Source organism: Anguilla anguilla, chromosome 13, assembly GCF_013347855.1.
Source record: "Anguilla anguilla isolate fAngAng1 chromosome 13, fAngAng1.pri, whole genome shotgun sequence".
NCBI lineage: Eukaryota > Metazoa > Chordata > Actinopteri > Anguilliformes > Anguillidae > Anguilla > Anguilla anguilla.
The window spans coordinates 1,694,295-1,713,809 of record NC_049213.1 but is presented as its reverse complement, the minus strand read 5'-3'; the positions used below and the strand labels follow the sequence as shown (position 1 = coordinate 1,713,809).

The 19,515-nt window shown below is 42.4% G+C and overlaps 1 protein-coding gene and 11 non-coding genes across 12 annotated transcripts in view; 1 reads left to right on the top strand and 11 right to left on the bottom strand.

The window, feature by feature from the left end:
- grip2b (glutamate receptor interacting protein 2b) overlaps window positions 1–19,515 on the top strand; it is a 363,734-nt gene that overhangs the window by 57,085 nt on the left and 287,134 nt on the right. The window lies entirely within an intron of this gene.
- On the bottom strand, window positions 2,188–2,260 carry trnar-ucg. Its single transcript has one exon. It is a non-coding gene; the product is annotated as a tRNA-Arg (tRNA).
- Window positions 3,831–3,903, bottom strand: trnar-ucg. The gene has a single exon. It is a non-coding gene; the product is annotated as a tRNA-Arg (tRNA).
- trnar-ucg lies at window positions 5,474–5,546 on the bottom strand. Its single transcript has one exon. It is a non-coding gene; the product is annotated as a tRNA-Arg (tRNA).
- Window positions 7,117–7,189, bottom strand: trnar-ucg. The gene has a single exon. It is a non-coding gene; the product is annotated as a tRNA-Arg (tRNA).
- On the bottom strand, window positions 8,759–8,831 carry trnar-ucg. The gene has a single exon. It is a non-coding gene; the product is annotated as a tRNA-Arg (tRNA).
- trnar-ucg lies at window positions 10,401–10,473 on the bottom strand. The gene has a single exon. It is a non-coding gene; the product is annotated as a tRNA-Arg (tRNA).
- Window positions 12,043–12,115, bottom strand: trnar-ucg. The gene has a single exon. It is a non-coding gene; the product is annotated as a tRNA-Arg (tRNA).
- Window positions 13,686–13,758, bottom strand: trnar-ucg. The gene has a single exon. It is a non-coding gene; the product is annotated as a tRNA-Arg (tRNA).
- On the bottom strand, window positions 15,329–15,401 carry trnar-ucg. Its single transcript has one exon. It is a non-coding gene; the product is annotated as a tRNA-Arg (tRNA).
- On the bottom strand, window positions 16,972–17,044 carry trnar-ucg. The gene has a single exon. It is a non-coding gene; the product is annotated as a tRNA-Arg (tRNA).
- Window positions 18,615–18,687, bottom strand: trnar-ucg. Its single transcript has one exon. It is a non-coding gene; the product is annotated as a tRNA-Arg (tRNA).

Genomic DNA, 19,515 nt, shown 5'->3' with positions numbered 1-19,515 from the left:
GCACTTATTCTTGTTCCTTTCCTTCTTTTCAAGTAAGAAGCTAACGTCAGGCTAGTTTTGCTGCCACTCGTGTACCTTGGTACAAAAAATTAACTCGATCGTAGCTAGCTCAGTGTTGATGTAACTAAGATATTCACTGTAAAACAAGTGTTCATCATACATTTCATCTCCTTAAATCACGAGAGGATTTTGCTTCAATGGTAGCCAGAGTAAGAATTTCCAGTGGTGACCATGCCTTTGGACTGGACCTACTTTCCAAATGTGTGTGGATGTCACATTTTAATGTACACCTTACAGCCGATCAGAATTTACATTATGCCTGGTAGTCAAAAAGGTTCCAAAATAGTAGCCATTTTATTTCGGGTAAATCATTTTCAGGCTTGTGTTTATAAAAAAAAGAGTGCTACATAAGGGGTTAATTACACTTACAGTTTGTAAATTTTGTAGTTTTAGACATATTTGACAATGGCCATTATATAGATGCAGCTTTTTCCAGATAAAAGATGCAACAAGCACATAGACATCACACCGGTGTGTTTCTAAGCAAACACGAAGGGACTCGAACCCTCAATCTTCTGAGCCGAAGTCTGACGCCTTATCCATTAGGCCACGCGGTCCCTGCCAGCTTTGCTTCTTGTATGCTTCCCCGGCAAGGTGAGAATCATCTGTGACTCGCTTTGAATTTGCAGTTAACCCGATGTATCCTTCTAGTGCTTTTCTTGATTTTTAGTTTTCAGTTTCTCTGTAATGGACTGACGTAGGCTTAAATCCTCATGACTTTAACTAGAATTACAGTTTGTAAAGTTTTTGTTTTTGTGGATTGTTGAGGTTGAGCTTCAGGTGATGCCTGGCCATCCTTGTTGAGATGTCAGCCAGGCTGGCATTTTTTTCTCTCATTGAGCAGTATGGCAGAGGGAAGGAAAGAGTTGAAGAGTTGTGTATCATCAGCATAACAGTGCAAAGAGCAGCCGTGTGACTTAATGACTGAACCAAAAGATTTGGTGTGAATGGAGAACAGCAGAGGGCCCAGTACAGATCCCTGTGGGACTCCTGTAACAAGGGGATGAGGTGCAGAGACAGACTCCATCCAGGTGACCTGTTCGGACCTATCTGCAAGATAGGAAGCAAACCAAGAGAAGGCAGTCTCAGAAATGTCCATTTCAGCCAAAGTGGCAATGAGTAGTTTGTGCTCCACAGTGTCGAATGCTGCAGACAGATATAGGAGGATCATGACAGAGGAGAGGGATGAGGCTCTTGCAGTGGCGAATGCCTCCATCACAGTCAATAGAGCAGTCTCTGTTGAGTGTCTGGTTCAAAAGCCAGACTGGTGAGGGTGAAGCAGATTGTTCTGATGGAGATAAAATGGTAGTCGTTTATACACTGCTCGTTCAAGGATTTTGGACAGAAAAGATAGAAGTGATACAGGTTGATAGTTCTTGATATCAGAAGGGTCTAGGGTAGGTTTCTGAAGGACTGGGGTAGCACGAGCCATCTTAAAGTCACAGGGAACATGGCCACCGGCCAGGGAGACTTTAATGAAGGAGGACAGGTAAGGATACACTGGGCTTTGCTGTGTTTTATTATCTTATGTCATTTAAAAATCTGATATGGAAAAAATGTTGTTCTTTTGAAATGCCAATCAGGCACTTATTCTTGTTCCTTTCCTTCTTTTCAAGTAAGAAACTAACGTCAGACTAGTTTTGCTGCCACTCGTGTACCTTGGTACAAAAAATTAACTCGATCGTAGCTAGCTCAGTGTTGATGTAACTAAGATATTCACTGTAAAACAAGTGTTCATCATACATTTCATCTCCTTAAATCACGAGAGGATTTTGATTCAATGGTAGCCAGCGTAAGAATTTCCAGTGGTGACCATGCCTTTGGACTGGACCTACTTTCCAAATGTGTGTGGATGTCACATTTTAATGTACACCTTACAGCCGATCAGAATTTACATTATGCCTGGTAGTCAAAAAGGTTCCAAAATAGTAGCCATTTTATTTCGGGTAAATCATTTTCAGGCTTGTGTTTATAAAAAAAAGAGTGCTACATAAGGGGTTAATTACACTTACAGTTTGTAAATTTTGTAGTTTTAGACATATTTGACAATGGCCATTATATAGATGCAGCTTTTTCCAGATAAAAGATGCAACAAGCACATAGACATCACACCGGTGTGTTTCTAAGCAACCACGAAGGGACTCGAACCCTCAATCTTCTGATCCGAAGTCAGACGCCTTATCCATTAGGCCACGCGGTCCCTGCCAGCTTTGCTTCTTGTATGCTTCCCCGGCAAGGTGAGAATCATCTGTGACTCGCTTTGAATTTGCAGTTAACCCGATGTATCCTTCTAGTGCTTTTCTTGATTTTTAGTTTTCAGTTTCTCTGTAATGGACTGACGTAGGCTTAAATCCTCATGACTTTAACTAGAATTACAGTTTGTAAAGTTTTTGTTTTTGTGGATTGTTGAGGTTGAGCTTCAGGTGATGCCTGGCCATCCTTGTTGAGATGTCAGCCAGGCTGGCATTTTTTTCTCTCATTGAGCAGTATGGCAGAGGGAAGGAAAGAGTTGAAGAGTTGTGTATCATCAGCATAACAGTGCTAAGAGCAGCCGTGTGACTTAATGACTGAACCAAAAGATTTGGTGTGAATGGAGAACAGCAGAGGGCCCAGTACAGATCCCTGTGGGACTCCTGTAACAAGGGGATGAGGTGCAGAGACAGACTCCATCCAGGTGACCTGTTCGGACCTATCTGCAAGATAGGAAGCAAACCAAGAGAAGGCAGTCTCAGAAATGTCCATTTCAGCCAAAGTGGCAATGAGTAGTTTGTGCTCCACAGTGTCGAATGCTGCAGACAGATATAGGAGGATCATGACAGAGGAGAGGGATGAGGCTCTTGCAGTGGCGAATGCCTCCATCACAGTCAATAGAGCAGTCTCTGTTGAGTGTCTGGTTCAAAAGCCAGACTGGTGAGGGTGAAGCAGATTGTTCTGATGGAGATAAAATGGTAGTCGTTTATACACTGCTCGTTCAAGGATTTTGGACAGAAAAGATAGAAGTGATACAGGTTGATAGTTCTTGATATCAGAAGGGTCTAGGGTAGGTTTCTGAAGGACTGGGGTAGCACGAGCCATCTTAAAGTCAGAGGGAACATGGCCACCGGCCAGGGAAACTTTAATGAAGGAGGACAGGTAAGGATACACTGGGTTTTGCTGTGTTTTATTATCTTATGTCATTTAAAAATCTGATATGGAAAAAATGTTGTTCTTTTGAAATGCCAATCAGGCACTTATTCTTGTTCCTTTCCTTCTTTTCAAGTAAGAAGCTAACGTCAGGCTAGTTTTGCTGCCACTCGTGTACCTTGGTACAAAAAATTAACTCGATCGTAGCTAGCTCAGTGTTGATGTAACTAAGATATTCACTGTAAAACAAGTGTTCATCATACATTTCATCTCCTTAAATCACGAGAGGATTTTGCTTCAATGGTAGCCAGCGTAAGAATTTCCAGTGGTGACCATGCCTTTGGACTGGACCTACTTTCCAAATGTGTGTGGATGTCACATTTTAATGTACACCTTACAGCCGATCAGAATTTACATTATGCCTGGTAGTCAAAAAGGTTCCAAAATAGTAGCCATTTTATTTCGGGTAAATCATTTTCAGGCTTGTGTTTATAAAAAAAAGAGTGCTACATAAGGGGTTAATTACACTTACAGTTTGTAAATTTTGTAGTTTTAGACATATTTGAGAATGGCCATTATATAGATGCAGCTTTTTCCAGATAAAAGATGCAACGAGCACATAGACATCACACCGGTGTGTTTCTAAACAACCACGAATGGACTCGAACCCTCAATCTTCTGATCCGAAGTCAGACGCCTTGTCCATTAGGCCACGCGGTCCCTGCCAGCTTTGCTTCTTGTATGCTTCCCCGGCAAGGTGAGAATCATCTGTGACTCGCTTTGAATTTGCAGTTAACCCGATGTATCCTTCTAGTGCTTTTCTTGATTTTTAGTTTTCAGTTTCTCTGTAATGGACTGACGTAGGCTTAAATCCTCATGACTTTAACTAGAATTACAGTTTGTAAAGTTTTTGTTTTTGTGGATTGTTGAGGTTGAGCTTCAGGTGATGCCTGGCCATCCTTGTTGAGATGTCAGCCAGGCTGGCATTTTTTTCTCTCATTGAGCAGTATGGCAGAGGGAAGGAAAGAGTTGAAGAGTTGTGTATCATCAGCATAACAGTGCTAAGAGCAGCCGTGTGACTTAATGACTGAACCAAAAGATTTGGTGTGAATGGAGAACAGCAGAGGGCCCAGTACAGATCCCTGTGGGACTCCTGTAACAAGGGGATGAGGTGCAGAGACAGACTCCATCCAGGTGACCTGTTCGGACCTATCTGCAAGATAGGAAGCAAACCAAGAGAAGGCAGTCTCAGAAATGTCCATTTCAGCCAAAGTGGCAATGAGTAGTTTGTGCTCCACAGTGTCGAATGCTGCAGACAGATATAGGAGGATCATGACAGAGGAGAGGGATGAGGCTCTTGCAGTGGCGAATGCCTCCATCACAGTCAATAGAGCAGTCTCTGTTGAGTGTCTGGTTCAAAAGCCAGACTGGTGAGGGTGAAGCAGATTGTTCTGATGGAGATAAAATGGTAGTCGTTTATACACTGCTCGTTCAAGGATTTTGGACAGAAAAGATAGAAGTGATACAGGTTGATAGTTCTTGATATCAGAAGGGTCTAGGGTAGGTTTCTGAAGGACTGGGGTAGCACGAGCCATCTTAAAGTCACAGGGAACATGGCCACCGGCCAGGGAGACTTTAATGAAGGAGGACAGGTAAGGATACACTGGGCTTTGCTGTGTTTTATTATCTTATGTCATTTAAAAATCTGATATGGAAAAAATGTTGTTCTTTTGAAATGCCAATCAGGCACTTATTCTTGTTCCTTTCCTTCTTTTCAAGTAAGAAACTAACGTCAGACTAGTTTTGCTGCCACTCGTGTACCTTGGTACAAAAAATTAACTCGATCGTAGCTAGCTCAGTGTTGATGTAACTAAGATATTCACTGTAAAACAAGTGTTCATCATACATTTCATCTCCTTAAATCACGAGAGGATTTTGATTCAATGGTAGCCAGCGTAAGAATTTCCAGTGGTGACCATGCCTTTGGACTGGACCTACTTTCCAAATGTGTGTGGATGTCACATTTTAATGTACACCTTACAGCCGATCAGAATTTACATTATGCCTGGTAGTCAAAAAGGTTCCAAAATAGTAGCCATTTTATTTCGGGTAAATCATTTTCAGGCTTGTGTTTATAAAAAAAAGAGTGCTACATAAGGGGTTAATTACACTTACAGTTTGTAAATTTTGTAGTTTTAGACATATTTGACAATGGCCATTATATAGATGCAGCTTTTTCCAGATAAAAGATGCAACAAGCACATAGACATCACACCGGTGTGTTTCTAAGCAACCACGAAGGGACTCGAACCCTCAATCTTCTGATCCGAAGTCAGACGCCTTATCCATTAGGCCACGCGGTCCCTGCCAGCTTTGCTTCTTGTATGCTTCCCCGGCAAGGTGAGAATCATCTGTGACTCGCTTTGAATTTGCAGTTAACCCGATGTATCCTTCTAGTGCTTTTCTTGATTTTTAGTTTTCAGTTTCTCTGTAATGGACTGACGTAGGCTTAAATCCTCATGACTTTAACTAGAATTACAGTTTGTAAAGTTTTTGTTTTTGTGGATTGTTGAGGTTGAGCTTCAGGTGATGCCTGGCCATCCTTGTTGAGATGTCAGCCAGGCTGGCATTTTTTTCTCTCATTGAGCAGTATGGCAGAGGGAAGGAAAGAGTTGAAGAGTTGTGTATCATCAGCATAACAGTGCTAAGAGCAGCCGTGTGACTTAATGACTGAACCAAAAGATTTGGTGTGAATGGAGAACAGCAGAGGGCCCAGTACAGATCCCTGTGGGACTCCTGTAACAAGGGGATGAGGTGCAGAGACAGACTCCATCCAGGTGACCTGTTCGGACCTATCTGCAAGATAGGAAGCAAACCAAGAGAAGGCAGTCTCAGAAATGTCCATTTCAGCCAAAGTGGCAATGAGTAGTTTGTGCTCCACAGTGTCGAATGCTGCAGACAGATATAGGAGGATCATGACAGAGGAGAGGGATGAGGCTCTTGCAGTGGCGAATGCCTCCATCACAGTCAATAGAGCAGTCTCTGTTGAGTGTCTGGTTCAAAAGCCAGACTGGTGAGGGTGAAGCAGATTGTTCTGATGGAGATAAAATGGTAGTCGTTTATACACTGCTCGTTCAAGGATTTTGGACAGAAAAGATAGAAGTGATACAGGTTGATAGTTCTTGATATCAGAAGGGTCTAGGGTAGGTTTCTGAAGGACTGGGGTAGCACGAGCCATCTTAAAGTCAGAGGGAACATGGCCACCGGCCAGGGAAACTTTAATGAAGGAGGACAGGTAAGGATACACTGGGTTTTGCTGTGTTTTATTATCTTATGTCATTTAAAAATCTGATATGGAAAAAATGTTGTTCTTTTGAAATGCCAATCAGGCACTTATTCTTGTTCCTTTCCTTCTTTTCAAGTAAGAAGCTAACGTCAGGCTAGTTTTGCTGCCACTCGTGTACCTTGGTACAAAAAATTAACTCGATCGTAGCTAGCTCAGTGTTGATGTAACTAAGATATTCACTGTAAAACAAGTGTTCATCATACATTTCATCTCCTTAAATCACGAGAGGATTTTGCTTCAATGGTAGCCAGCGTAAGAATTTCCAGTGGTGACCATGCCTTTGGACTGGACCTACTTTCCAAATGTGTGTGGATGTCACATTTTAATGTACACCTTACAGCCGATCAGAATTTACATTATGCCTGGTAGTCAAAAAGGTTCCAAAATAGTAGCCATTTTATTTCGGGTAAATCATTTTCAGGCTTGTGTTTATAAAAAAAAGAGTGCTACATAAGGGGTTAATTACACTTACAGTTTGTAAATTTTGTAGTTTTAGACATATTTGAGAATGGCCATTATATAGATGCAGCTTTTTCCAGATAAAAGATGCAACGAGCACATAGACATCACACCGGTGTGTTTCTAAACAACCACGAATGGACTCGAACCCTCAATCTTCTGATCCGAAGTCAGACGCCTTGTCCATTAGGCCACGCGGTCCCTGCCAGCTTTGCTTCTTGTATGCTTCCCCGGCAAGGTGAGAATCATCTGTGACTCGCTTTGAATTTGCAGTTAACCCGATGTATCCTTCTAGTGCTTTTCTTGATTTTTAGTTTTCAGTTTCTCTGTAATGGACTGACGTAGGCTTAAATCCTCATGACTTTAACTAGAATTACAGTTTGTAAAGTTTTTGTTTTTGTGGATTGTTGAGGTTGAGCTTCAGGTGATGCCTGGCCATCCTTGTTGAGATGTCAGCCAGGCTGGCATTTTTTTCTCTCATTGAGCAGTATGGCAGAGGGAAGGAAAGAGTTGAAGAGTTGTGTATCATCAGCATAACAGTGCTAAGAGCAGCCGTGTGACTTAATGACTGAACCAAAAGATTTGGTGTGAATGGAGAACAGCAGAGGGCCCAGTACAGATCCCTGTGGGACTCCTGTAACAAGGGGATGAGGTGCAGAGACAGACTCCATCCAGGTGACCTGTTCGGACCTATCTGCAAGATAGGAAGCAAACCAAGAGAAGGCAGTCTCAGAAATGTCCATTTCAGCCAAAGTGGCAATGAGTAGTTTGTGCTCCACAGTGTCGAATGCTGCAGACAGATATAGGAGGATCATGACAGAGGAGAGGGATGAGGCTCTTGCAGTGGCGAATGCCTCCATCACAGTCAATAGAGCAGTCTCTGTTGAGTGTCTGGTTCAAAAGCCAGACTGGTGAGGGTGAAGCAGATTGTTCTGATGGAGATAAAATGGTAGTCGTTTATACACTGCTCGTTCAAGGATTTTGGACAGAAAAGATAGAAGTGATACAGGTTGATAGTTCTTGATATCAGAAGGGTCTAGGGTAGGTTTCTGAAGGACTGGGGTAGCACGAGCCATCTTAAAGTCAGAGGGAACATGGCCACCGGCCAGGGAGACTTTAATGACGGAGGACAGGTAAGGATACACTGGGTTTTGCTGTGTTTTATTATCTTATGTCATTTAAAAATCTGATATGGAAAAAATGTTGTTCTTTTGAAATGCCAATCAGGCACTTATTCTTGTTCCTTTCCTTCTTTTCAAGTAAGAAGCTAACGTCAGGCTAGTTTTGCTACCACTCGTGTACCTTGGTACAAAAAATTAACTCGTCGTAGCTAGCTCAGTGTTGATGTAACTAAGATATTCACTGTAAAACAAGTGTTCATCATACATTTCATCTCCTTAAATCACGAGAGGATTTTGCTTCAATGGTAGCCAGCGTAAGAATTTCCAGTGGTGACCATGCCTTTGGAATGGACCTGCTTTCCAAATGTGTGTGGATGTCACATTTTAATGTACACCTTACAGCCGATCAGAATTTACATTATGCCTGGTAGTCAAAAAGGTTCCAAAATAGTAGCCATTTTATTTCGGGTAAATCATTTTCAGGCTTGTGTTTATAAAAAAAAGAGTGCTACATAAGGGGTTAATTACACTTACAGTTTGTAAATTTTGTAGTTTTAGACATATTTGACAATGGCCATTATATAGATGCAGCTTTTTCCAGATAAAAGATGCAACGAGCACATAGACATCACACCGGTGTGTTTCTAAGCAACCACGAAGGGACTCGAACCCTCAATCTTCTGATCCGAAGTCAGACGCCTTATCCATTAGGCCACGCGGTCCCTGCCAGCTTTGCTTCTTGTATGCTTCCCCGGCAAGGTGAGAATCATCTGTGACTCGCTTTGAATTTGTAGTTAACCCGATGTATCCTTCTAGTGCTTTTCTTGATTTTTAGTTTTCAGTTTCTCTGTAATGGACTGACGTAGGCTTAAATCCTCATGACTTTAACTAGAATTACAGTTTGTAAAGTTTTTGTTTTTGTGGATTGTTGAGGTTGAGCTTCAGGTGATGCCTGGCCATCCTTGTTGAGATGTCAGCCAGGCTGGCATTTTTTTCTCTCATTGAGCAGTATGGCAGAGGGAAGGAAAGAGTTGAAGAGTTGTGTATCATCAGCATAACAGTGCTAAGAGCAGCCGTGTGACTTAATGACTGAACCAAAAGATTTGGTGTGAATGGAGAACAGCAGAGGGCCCAGTACAGATCCCTGTGGGACTCCTGTAACAAGGGGATGAGGTGCAGAGACAGACTCCATCCAGGTGACCTGTTCGGACCTATCTGCAAGATAGGAAGCAAACCAAGAGAAGGCAGTCTCAGAAATGTCCATTTCAGCCAAAGTGGCAATGAGTAGTTTGTGCTCCACAGTGTCGAATGCTGCAGACAGATATAGGAGGATCATGACAGAGGAGAGGGATGAGGCTCTTGCAGTGGCGAATGCCTCCATCACAGTCAATAGAGCAGTCTCTGTTGAGTGTCTGGTTCAAAAGCCAGACTGGTGAGGGTGAAGCAGATTGTTCTGATGGAGATAAAATGGTAGTCGTTTATACACTGCTCGTTCAAGGATTTTGGACAGAAAAGATAGAAGTGATACAGGTTGATAGTTCTTGATATCAGAAGGGTCTAGGGTAGGTTTCTGAAGGACTGGGGTAGCACGAGCCATCTTAAAGTCAGAGGGAACATGGCCACCGGCCAGGGAGACTTTAATGACGGAGGACAGGTAAGGATACACTGGGTTTTGCTGTGTTTTATTATCTTATGTCATTTAAAAATCTGATATGGAAAAAATGTTGTTCTTTTGAAATGCCAATCAGGCACTTATTCTTGTTCCTTTCCTTCTTTTCAAGTAAGAAGCTAACGTCAGGCTAGTTTTGCTACCACTCGTGTACCTTGGTACAAAAAATTAACTCGTCGTAGCTAGCTCAGTGTTGATGTAACTAAGATATTCACTGTAAAACAAGTGTTCATCATACATTTCATCTCCTTAAATCACGAGAGGATTTTGCTTCAATGGTAGCCAGCGTAAGAATTTCCAGTGGTGACCATGCCTTTGGAATGGACCTGCTTTCCAAATGTGTGTGGATGTCACATTTTAATGTACACCTTACAGCCGATCAGAATTTACATTATGCCTGGTAGTCAAAAAGGTTCCAAAATAGTAGCCATTTTATTTCGGGTAAATCATTTTCAGGCTTGTGTTTATAAAAAAAAGAGTGCTACATAAGGGGTTAATTACACTTACAGTTTGTAAATTTTGTAGTTTTAGACATATTTGACAATGGCCATTATATAGATGCAGCTTTTTCCAGATAAAAGATGCAACGAGCACATAGACATCACACCGGTGTGTTTCTAAGCAACCACGAAGGGACTCGAACCCTCAATCTTCTGATCCGAAGTCAGACGCCTTATCCATTAGGCCACGCGGTCCCTGCCAGCTTTGCTTCTTGTATGCTTCCCCGGCAAGGTGAGAATCATCTGTGACTCGCTTTGAATTTGCAGTTAACCCGATGTATCCTTCTAGTGCTTTTCTTGATTTTTAGTTTTCAGTTTCTCTGTAATGGACTGACGTAGGCTTAAATCCTCATGACTTTAACTAGAATTACAGTTTGTAAAGTTTTTGTTTTTGTGGATTGTTGAGGTTGAGCTTCAGGTGATGCCTGGCCATCCTTGTTGAGATGTCAGCCAGGCTGGCATTTTTTTCTCTCATTGAGCAGTATGGCAGAGGGAAGGAAAGAGTTGAAGAGTTGTGTATCATCAGCATAACAGTGCTAAGAGCAGCCGTGTGACTTAATGACTGAACCAAAAGATTTGGTGTGAATGGAGAACAGCAGAGGGCCCAGTACAGATCCCTGTGGGACTCCTGTAACAAGGGGATGAGGTGCAGAGACAGACTCCATCCAGGTGACCTGTTCGGACCTATCTGCAAGATAGGAAGCAAACCAAGAGAAGGCAGTCTCAGAAATGTCCATTTCAGCCAAAGTGGCAATGAGTAGTTTGTGCTCCACAGTGTCGAATGCTGCAGACAGATATAGGAGGATCATGACAGAGGAGAGGGATGAGGCTCTTGCAGTGGCGAATGCCTCCATCACAGTCAATAGAGCAGTCTCTGTTGAGTGTCTGGTTCAAAAGCCAGACTGGTGAGGGTGAAGCAGATTGTTCTGATGGAGATAAAATGGTAGTCGTTTATACACTGCTCGTTCAAGGATTTTGGACAGAAAAGATAGAAGTGATACAGGTTGATAGTTCTTGATATCAGAAGGGTCTAGGGTAGGTTTCTGAAGGACTGGGGTAGCACGAGCCATCTTAAAGTCAGAGGGAACATGGCCACCGGCCAGGGAGACTTTAATGAAGGAGGACAGGTAAGGATACACTGGGTTTTGCTGTGTTTTATTATCTTATGTCATTTAAAAATCTGATATGGAAAAAATGTTGTTCTTTTGAAATGCCAATCAGGCACTTATTCTTGTTCCTTTCCTTCTTTTCAAGTAAGAAGCTAACGTCAGGCTAGTTTTGCTGCCACTCGTGTACCTTGGTACAAAAAATTAACTCGATCGTAGCTAGCTCAGTGTTGATGTAACTAAGATATTCACTGTAAAACAAGTGTTCATCATACATTTCATCTCCTTAAATCACGAGAGGATTTTGCTTCAATGGTAGCCAGCGTAAGAATTTCCAGTGGTGACCATGCCTTTGGAATGGACCTGCTTTCCAAATGTGTGTGGATGTCACATTTTAATGTACACCTTACAGCCGATCAGAATTTACATTATGCCTGGTAGTCAAAAAGGTTCCAAAATAGTAGCCATTTTATTTCGGGTAAATCATTTTCAGGCTTGTGTTTATAAAAAAAGAGTGCTACATAAGGGGTTAATTACACTTACAGTTTGTAAATTTTGTAGTTTTAGACATATTTGACAATGGCCATTATATAGATGCAGCTTTTTCCAGATAAAAGATGCAACGAGCACATAGACATCACACCGGTGTGTTTCTAAGCAACCACGAAGGGACTCGAACCCTCAATCTTCTGATCCGAAGTCAGACGCCTTATCCATTAGGCCACGCGGTCCCTGCCAGCTTTGCTTCTTGTATGCTTCCCCGGCAAGGTGAGAATCATCTGTGACTCGCTTTGAATTTGCAGTTAACCCGATGTATCCTTCTAGTGCTTTTCTTGATTTTTAGTTTTCAGTTTCTCTGTAATGGACTGACGTAGGCTTAAATCCTCATGACTTTAACTAGAATTACAGTTTGTAAAGTTTTTGTTTTTGTGGATTGTTGAGGTTGAGCTTCAGGTGATGCCTGGCCATCCTTGTTGAGATGTCAGCCAGGCTGGCATTTTTTTCTCTCATTGAGCAGTATGGCAGAGGGAAGGAAAGAGTTGAAGAGTTGTGTATCATCAGCATAACAGTGCTAAGAGCAGCCGTGTGACTTAATGACTGAACCAAAAGATTTGGTGTGAATGGAGAACAGCAGAGGGCCCAGTACAGATCCCTGTGGGACTCCTGTAACAAGGGGATGAGGTGCAGAGACAGACTCCATCCAGGTGACCTGTTCGGACCTATCTGGAAGATAGGAAGCAAACCAAGAGAAGGCAGTCTCAGAAATGTCCATTTCAGCCAAAGTGGCAATGAGTAGTTTGTGCTCCACAGTGTCGAATGCTGCAGACAGATATAGGAGGATCATGACAGAGGAGAGGGATGAGGCTCTTGCAGTGGCGAATGCCTCCATCACAGTCAATAGAGCAGTCTCTGTTGAGTGTCTGGTTCAAAAGCCAGACTGGTGAGGGTGAAGCAGATTGTTCTGATGGAGATAAAATGGTAGTCGTTTATACACTGCTCGTTCAAGGATTTTGGACAGAAAAGATAGAAGTGATACAGGTTGATAGTTCTTGATATCAGAAGGGTCTAGGGTAGGTTTCTGAAGGACTGGGGTAGCACGAGCCATCTTAAAGTCAGAGGGAACATGGCCACCGGCCAGGGAGACTTTAATGAAGGAGGACAGGTAAGGATACACTGGGTTTTGCTGTGTTTTATTATCTTATGTCATTTAAAAATCTGATATGGAAAAAATGTTGTTCTTTTGAAATGCCAATCAGGCACTTATTCTTGTTCCTTTCCTTCTTTTCAAGTAAGAAGCTAACGTCAGGCTAGTTTTGCTACCACTCGTGTACCTTGGTACAAAAAATTAACTCGATCGTAGCTAGCTCAGTGTTGATGTAACTAAGATATTCACTGTAAAACAAGTGTTCATCATACATTTCATCTCCTTAAATCACGAGAGGATTTTGCTTCAATGGTAGCCAGCGTAAGAATTTCCAGTGGTGACCATGCCTTTGGAATGGACCTGCTTTCCAAATGTGTGTGGATGTCACATTTTAATGTACACCTTACAGCCGATCAGAATTTACATTATGCCTGGTAGTCAAAAAGGTTCCAAAATAGTAGCCATTTTATTTCGGGTAAATCATTTTCAGGCTTGTGTTTATAAAAAAAAGAGTGCTACATAAGGGGTTAATTACACTTACAGTTTGTAAATTTTGTAGTTTTAGACATATTTGACAATGGCCATTATATAGATGCAGCTTTTTCCAGATAAAAGATGCAACGAGCACATAGACATCACACCGGTGTGTTTCTAAGCAACCACGAAGGGACTCGAACCCTCAATCTTCTGATCCGAAGTCAGACGCCTTATCCATTAGGCCACGCGGTCCCTGCCAGCTTTGCTTCTTGTATGCTTCCCCGGCAAGGTGAGAATCATCTGTGACTCGCTTTGAATTTGCAGTTAACCCGATGTATCCTTCTAGTGCTTTTCTTGATTTTTAGTTTTCAGTTTCTCTGTAATGGACTGACGTAGGCTTAAATCCTCATGACTTTAACTAGAATTACAGTTTGTAAAGTTTTTGTTTTTGTGGATTGTTGAGGTTGAGCTTCAGGTGATGCCTGGCCATCCTTGTTGAGATGTCAGCCAGGCTGGCATTTTTTTCTCTCATTGAGCAGTATGGCAGAGGGAAGGAAAGAGTTGAAGAGTTGTGTATCATCAGCATAACAGTGCTAAGAGCAGCCGTGTGACTTAATGACTGAACCAAAAGATTTGGTGTGAATGGAGAACAGCAGAGGGCCCAGTACAGATCCCTGTGGGACTCCTGTAACAAGGGGATGAGGTGCAGAGACAGACTCCATCCAGGTGACCTGTTCGGACCTATCTGCAAGATAGGAAGCAAACCAAGAGAAGGCAGTCTCAGAAATGTCCATTTCAGCCAAAGTGGCAATGAGTAGTTTGTGCTCCACAGTGTCGAATGCTGCAGACAGATATAGGAGGATCATGACAGAGGAGAGGGATGAGGCTCTTGCAGTGGCGAATGCCTCCATCACAGTCAATAGAGCAGTCTCTGTTGAGTGTCTGGTTCAAAAGCCAGACTGGTGAGGGTGAAGCAGATTGTTCTGATGGAGATAAAATGGTAGTCGTTTATACACTGCTCGTTCAAGGATTTTGGACAGAAAAGATAGAAGTGATACAGGTTGATAGTTCTTGATATCAGAAGGGTCTAGGGTAGGTTTCTGAAGGACTGGGGTAGCACGAGCCATCTTAAAGTCAGAGGGAACATGGCCACCGGCCAGGGAGACTTTAATGAAGGAGGACAGGTAAGGATACACTGGGTTTTGCTGTGTTTTATTATCTTATGTCATTTAAAAATCTGATATGGAAAAAATGTTGTTCTTTTGAAATGCCAATCAGGCACTTATTCTTGTTCCTTTCCTTCTTTTCAAGTAAGAAGCTAACGTCAGGCTAGTTTTGCTGCCACTCGTGTACCTTGGTACAAAAAATTAACTCGATCGTAGCTAGCTCAGTGTTGATGTAACTAAGATATTCACTGTAAAACAAGTGTTCATCATACATTTCATCTCCTTAAATCACGAGAGGATTTTGCTTCAATGGTAGCCAGCGTAAGAATTTCCAGTGGTGACCATGCCTTTGGACTGGACCTACTTTCCAAATGTGTGTGGATGTCACATTTTAATGTACACCTTACAGCCGATCAGAATTTACATTATGCCTGGTAGTCAAAAAGGTTCCAAAATAGTAGCCATTTTATTTCGGGTAAATCATTTTCAGGCTTGTGTTTATAAAAAAAAGAGTGCTACATAAGGGGTTAATTACACTTACAGTTTGTAAATTTTGTAGTTTTAGACATATTTGACAATGGCCATTATATAGATGCAGCTTTTTCCAGATAAAAGATGCAACGAGCACATAGACATCACACCGGTGTGTTTCTAAACAACCACGAAGGGACTCGAACCCTCAATCTTCTGATCCGAAGTCAGACGCCTTGTCCATTAGGCCACGCGGTCCCTGCCAGCTTTGCTTCTTGTATGCTTCCCCGGCAAGGTGAGAATCATCTGTGACTCGCTTTGAATTTGCAGTTAACCCGATGTATCCTTCTAGTGCTTTTCTTGATTTTTAGTTTTCAGTTTCTCTGTAATGGACTGACGTAGGCTTAAATCCTCATGACTTTAACTAGAATTACAGTTTGTAAAGTTTTTGTTTTTGTGGATTGTTGAGGTTGAGCTTCAGGTGATGCCTGGCCATCCTTGTTGAGATGTCAGCCAGGCTGGCATTTTTTTCTCTCATTGAGCAGTATGGCAGAGGGAAGGAAAGAGTTGAAGAGTTGTGTATCATCAGCATAACAGTGCTAAGAGCAGCCGTGTGACTTAATGACTGAACCAAAAGATTTGGTGTGAATGGAGAACAGCAGAGGGCCCAGTACAGATCCCTGTGGGACTCCTGTAACAAGGGGATGAGGTGCAGAGACAGACTCCATCCAGGTGACCTGTTCGGACCTATCTGCAAGATAGGAAGCAAACCAAGAGAAGGCAGTCTCAGAAATGTCCATTTCAGCCAAAGTGGCAATGAGTAGTTTGTGCTCCACAGTGTCGAATGCTGCAGACAGATATAGGAGGATCATGACAGAGGAGAGGGATGAGGCTCTTGCAGTGGCGAATGCCTCCATCACAGTCAATAGAGCAGTCTCTGTTGAGTGTCTGGTTCAAAAGCCAGACTGGTGAGGGTGAAGCAGATTGTTCTGATGGAGATAAAATGGTAGTCGTTTATACACTGCTCGTTCAAGGATTTTGGACAGAAAAGATAGAAGTGATACAGGTTGATAGTTCTTGATATCAGAAGGGTCTAGGGTAGGTTTCTGAAGGACTGGGGTAGCACGAGCCATCTTAAAGTCAGAGGGAACATGGCCACCGGCCAGGGAGACTTTAATGAAGGAGGACAGGTAAGGATACACTGGGTTTTGCTGTGTTTTATTATCTTATGTCATTTAAAAATCTGATATGGAAAAAATGTTGTTCTTTTGAAATGCCAATCAGGCACTTATTCTTGTTCCTTTCCTTCTTTTCAAGTAAGAAGCTAACGTCAGGCTAGTTTTGCTGCCACTCGTGTACCTTGGTACAAAAAATTAACTCGATCGTAGCTAGCTCAGTGTTGATGTAACTAAGATATTCACTGTAAAACAAGTGTTCATCATACATTTCATCTCCTTAAATCACGAGAGGATTTTGCTTCAATGGTAGCCAGCGTAAGAATTTCCAGTGGTGACCATGCCTTTGGACTGGACCTACTTTCCAAATGTGTGTGGATGTCACATTTTAATGTACACCTTACAGCCGATCAGAATTTACATTATGCCTGGTAGTCAAAAAGGTTCCAAAATAGTAGCCATTTTATTTCGGGTAAATCATTTTCAGGCTTGTGTTTATAAAAAAAAGAGTGCTACATAAGGGGTTAATTACACTTACAGTTTGTAAATTTTGTAGTTTTAGACATATTTGACAATGGCCATTATATAGATGCAGCTTTTTCCAGATAAAAGATGCAACGAGCACATAGACATCACACCGGTGTGTTTCTAAACAACCACGAAGGGACTCGAACCCTCAATCTTCTGATCCGAAGTCAGACGCCTTGTCCATTAGGCCACGCGGTCCCTGCCAGCTTTGCTTCTTGTATGCTTCCCCAGCAAGGTGAGAATCATCTGTGACTCGCTTTGAATTTGCAGTTAACCCGATGTATCCTTCTAGTGCTTTTCTTGATTTTTAGTTTTCAGTTTCTCTGTAATGGACTGACGTAGGCTTAAATCCTCATGACTTTAACTAGAATTACAGTTTGTAAAGTTTTTGTTTTTGTGGATTGTTGAGGTTGAGCTTCAGGTGATACCTGGCCATCCTTGTTGAGATGTCAGCCAGGCTGGCATTTTTTTCTCTCATTGAGCAGTATGGCAGAGGGAAGGAAAGAGTTGAAGAGTTGTGTATCATCAGCATAACAGTGCTAAGAGCAGCCGTGTGACTTAATGACTGAACCAAAAGATTTGGTGTGAATGGAGAACAGCAGAGGGCCCAGTACAGATCCCTGTGGGACTCCTGTAACAAGGGGATGAGGTGCAGAGACAGACTCCATCCAGGTGACCTGTTCGGACCTATCTGCAAGATAGGAAGCAAACCAAGAGAAGGCAGTCTCAGAAATGTCCATTTCAGCCAAAGTGGCAATGAGTAGTTTGTGCTCCACAGTGTCGAATGCTGCAGACAGATATAGGAGGATCATGACAGAGGAGAGGGATGAGGCTCTTGCAGTGGCGAATGCCTCCATCACAGTCAATAGAGCAGTCTCTGTTGAGTGTCTGGTTCAAAAGCCAGACTGGTGAGGGTGAAGCAGATTGTTCTGATGGAGATAAAATGGTAGTCGTTTAAGCACTGCTCGTTCAAGGGTTTTGGACAGAAAAGATAGAAGTGATACAGGTTGATAGTTCTTGATATCAGAAGGGTCTAGGGTAGGTTTCTGAAGGACTGGGGTAGCACGAGCCATCTTAAAGTCAGAGGGAACATGGCCACCGGCCAGGGAGACTTTAATGATGGAGGACAGGTAAGGATACACTGGGTTTTGCTGTGTTTTATTATCTTATGTCATTTAAAAATCTGATATGGAAAAAATGTTGTTCTTTTGAAATGCCAATCAGGCACTTATTCTTGTTCCTTTCCTTCTTTTCAAGTAAGAAGCTAACGTCAGGCTAGTTTTGCTGCCACTCGTGTACCTTGGTACAAAAAATTAACTCGATCGTAGCTAACTCAGTGTTGATGTAACTAAGATATTCACTGTAAAACAAGTGTTCATCATACATTTCATCTCCTTAAATCACGAGAGGATTTTGCTTCAATGGTAGCCAGCGTAAGAATTTCCAGTGGTGACCATGCCTTTGGAATGGACCTGCTTTCCAAATGTGTGTGGATGTCACATTTTAATGAACACCTTACAGCCGATCAGAATTTACATTATGCCTGGTAGTCAAAAAGGTTCCAAAATAGTAGCCATTTTATTTCGGGTAAATCATTTTCAGGCTTGTGTTTATAAAAAAAAGAGTGCTACATAAGGGGTTAATTACACTTACAGTTTGTAAATTTTGTAGTTTTAGACATATTTGACAATGGCCATTATATAGATGCAGCTTTTTCCAGATAAAAGATGCAACGAGCACATAGACATCACACCGGTGTGTTTCTAAGCAACCACGAAGGGACTCGAACCCTCAATCTTCTGATCCGAAGTCAGACGCCTTATCCATTAGGCCACGCGGTCCCTGCCAGCTTTGCTTCTTGTATGCTTCCCCGGCAAGGTGAGAATCATCTGTGACTCGCTTTGAATTTGCAGTTAACCCGATGTATCCTTCTAGTGCTTTTCTTGATTTTTAGTTTTCAGTTTCTCTGTAATGGACTGACGTAGGCTTAAATCCTCATGACTTTAACTAGAATTACAGTTTGTAAAGTTTTTGTTTTTGTGGATTGTTGAGGTTGAGCTTCAGGTGATGCCTGGCCATCCTTGTTGAGATGTCAGCCAGGCTGGCATTTTTTTCTCTCATTGAGCAGTATGGCAGAGGGAAGGAAAGAGTTGAAGAGTTGTGTATCATCAGCATAACAGTGCTAAGAGCAGCCGTGTGACTTAATGACTGAACCAAAAGATTTGGTGTGAATGGAGAACAGCAGAGGGCCCAGTACAGATCCCTGTGGGACTCCTGTAACAAGGGGATGAGGTGCAGAGACAGACTCCATCCAGGTGACCTGTTCGGACCTATCTGCAAGATAGGAAGCAAACCAAGAGAAGGCAGTCTCAGAAATGTCCATTTCAGCCAAAGTGGCAATGAGTAGTTTGTGCTCCACAGTGTCGAATGCTGCAGACAGATATAGGAGGATCATGACAGAGGAGAGGGATGAGGCTCTTGCAGTGGCGAATGCCTCCATCACAGTCAATAGAGCAGTCTCTGTTGAGTGTCTGGTTCAAAAGCCAGACTGGTGAGGGTGAAGCAGATTGTTCTGATGGAGATAAAATGGTAGTCGTTTATACACTGCTCGTTCAAGGATTTTGGACAGAAAAGATAGAAGTGATACAGGTTGATAGTTCTTGATATCA